A 3,292-nucleotide genomic window follows, 5' to 3' on the forward strand; every position below is an offset into this window, starting at 1 on the left:
AGTCGGCTCACAGTCTTTCCAAACTTTGGTTCTGTTGTCAAGCATAATCAAGAGTCATAAGAGTGTTAATCCAAATCAAATAAACCGTTAGAATAAGATCATAATCCCCTACTAGTTTTGACTCAATAAAAAAAAATGTGACTCGATAAAAATGTCAAAATTATTGATGTAAAAAGTAGAAAAAGGTCTCAAGTCAACAAAATAGAAAGTAGCATTAGTATAGGATGAATATCCTTCCCCCCCCCAGACTTAAATCACACCGTCCTCGGTGGGAAAAAAGAAGGAGTTGAGGATTAAAAATCATAAGGAAAAGTGTAGGGTTTAAGAACAATGTCACCTTGATGGAATGATGTTTGTCGACTCTAGACGTTTAATGGTTGCCCAAAAATTGTCTAGAGTTCGCCTGTGGAATTAAAATGTGGTGAATAACCGTTTGTACTTCCTTTGGTTGCTTGACATCGAGTTTGAACTAGACTAAGTTCAATCGAATTCTGTTTGATATTTCTCTAAATGCATCCTCCTTGAAACAAAAACCTAAAACCATCAATAATAATGAGAAATAAAAATAACAAAAACATACCTAAATAAAAGAATGGTGATGGTTGGTGGTAAGGATGGTGGTGGTTCGGATGAGTCTCGTGGTACACAGATGAACGGTCGCAGACAGAAGCAAATGGTACGGTCACAAACATTAGCAGCTAACGTTGGACATGGTACACGATACACAGGACATGGGACATGGCATCGACTATGGTTGGTACAACTAGTGGGGACTCTCGGCATCAATCACATGAGGATTGTGATTGATCCGTCGCCTTCGGCTTGCTTTGGTCAGATTGAACATGGCCGGTCAGTAGGTGGTACTTGCCACTAGACATAGTTGTGTAGACAACCCATGGACCTTCTTCTCTGCTTTTCTGTTTTCTATTTTTTTTTGTGTTTTTTTTTATAAACCTGAAACTAAAATGCAGAAATATTAAAAGTAAAAGAAAATAAATCCAAAAAATAAAAACTTACTAGACATGGGTTGCCTCCCAAGAAGCGCGCTTGTTTTGACGTCGTTGGCTCGACGTTAGCTTGCTTTCTCAAGCAGGGTGAGAAGAGTCAGTTGTCCTTAGACAAGCTCTCTTGGATCTTTCTCCAATGTAGGCATCTGGTGGTTCCTTAAGTTCATCTTCTTCTCTTGTTTTGGCAATAATGTTTGCGGTTGGCAGCTCCGCTTCTACCTTTCATAGACCTTCTAGGTCTCGTGGTGGTGGAGCATGGAGAGTGGATATAGCAAAACAATCCTCGGTAAGGATCAAAACTTCTTCTCCTCGAGAGATCTCTTGCAAATCGGGTATAGAACTCTTGGTCTCCATTGAAACTTGTAGCTTATATCTCAAAAAATAATTTTTTTTGGTTCTACAGATTCTAGTGGAGCTTCCTTCACGTCGAGATGTTGTGGAGGAGGAGTACGGTTGTCTCTCGTTTTTATAAGGCCAAGGTTTCCCTTTCCAAAAAGTAAACATGAATGTTTTCCTTTTTCATCAAGGATTTCCTTTTTTCTTCTTTCTTCTTCTCCACCGATTGGGGTTTCTTCTTGGGTGTTGTAACATCCGGGAACCGGAATCCCGGTTTAGGATGTGCATCGATCGATGTTGGAGGAGCATCGGTCGATGCAGGTCAATTTCCTGCGTTTTGACTTAAGTTAAACGCTGCGTTTTGGGCTAAGAGAAAAGGGGAAAAACCCTTAACTCGTTCTTTTGTCTCATTAGACGACTTTAGCCGTTTTTGAGAGAAAAGAGAAGAGAGAAGTGGTTCTTGAGAGTTCTTGAGGTTTTTGGGAGATTTGAGGTTGTTCCTGTAGAGATCTGTAGTTGGGATCGTTGTAGGAGCTTCCTAGAAGCGTTGTTTTGCTTGTTGGTGGTTCAGATTCTTGTGTGGCAAAGGTAAGTGCATGACCATGGCTTATCTAAGCTGGAGATTACCCTGATCTGTTTGTTTCTGTGTTAATAGGCTTGTTAGAATGTTGTTTGAGGCGCTAGGAAGCTTTCTTGTGGTTTGGGATCGCTTCTTGTGGATGCAGGAACGAAGATCCGGCGAGAAGCTTCGGGGAAAATGATGCTCGGCATGTGCATCGGTCGATGCACTATGTGCGTCGGTCGATGCTAGTGCGAGGATGGCGCAGATTGACCTAGGTGCATTGGTCGATGCCATGTGGAGGCGTCGGTCGATGCGATTAGGGTTTCCACGTGATGTCGAGCATGCGTCGATTGATGCAAGTGGAAGCATCGGTCGATGCAAGTAAACCTTGTGTCGATCGATGAATACCTTGTGTCGGTCGATGATCGTCCCTGATGGTGTCGGTCGATGCAAGCTTTGTGTCGATCGATCCAGAGCCTGGTTTGTTTGTTGATTGTTGTTTGATGGTTAGAATATCTCTATTGCTTGTGTGTATAGCCCAGTAGATGGGAGGATTGCCTTACTGAGTGTTTATAAAATACTCATGCATTGCAATTTGTGTATGTGGTGCAGGTAAAGGCAAAGTGTGATCGTGGAATCAAGGCAATGAAGAGGAGGATGTTCTAGTGGTTTGCTTGGTTGTCTGGCTTCTGATAGTTTGCTAGAGTTGAGTCCTAGAATGTTGTTTAGGATTGCTAGTTCTCTGGTTTATGCTGTTTGGATCATTAGTTTATGATTTGGAATTAATATTGGTTATTGGATTATTTATTGGTTATTGGTATCTGTTTTCCGCTGTTGGTTGTGTTTGTGGTTAGATGGCTAGNGACTAGTGGGTATAGGACCACTAGATGTAATGTATTTATTATTATTATTTATTATTTATTAATTAAAAAAAACAGGTCAGGTCGTTTCAGTTTGGTACCAGAGCCCTTACGGTTCTAGGTTTGGGTTCACTAGGTTTTTGTTGTTGATGTAGGGATTTCATGCTTTGATTGATTATGTGAGTTAGTCAATTTTGTGTGGCATGGAGTCCTAGAACATCCTCTTCGAGCCTACAGTGTGATTCCACAGTGAGTTTATGATTTTGTGTTATGTTAATTGTGTGCTTAGCCTTCTGTTCATGGTAGTGCAGATGGTTAGAGAGGATGCGGTTGCTGGTCGTTGTCCTGGTCGTGGACGCGGACGTGGTCGTGGTAGGGGCAGAGCCCCAGTGGTTAGTGAGACCGAGGATCAGAGTGTGACAGCAGAGGGTGTTGGCGAGTCGAAGGGTGTCCAGGGGGATTCCGTGAGTGTGGCCGGAGGGGGTGGTGTTGATGGTCCAGTAGCCGGTGATGTTAGGGCCCCATGT

This window comes from Camelina sativa, chromosome 3 (assembly GCF_000633955.1).
Source record: "Camelina sativa cultivar DH55 chromosome 3, Cs, whole genome shotgun sequence".
NCBI lineage: Eukaryota > Viridiplantae > Streptophyta > Magnoliopsida > Brassicales > Brassicaceae > Camelina > Camelina sativa.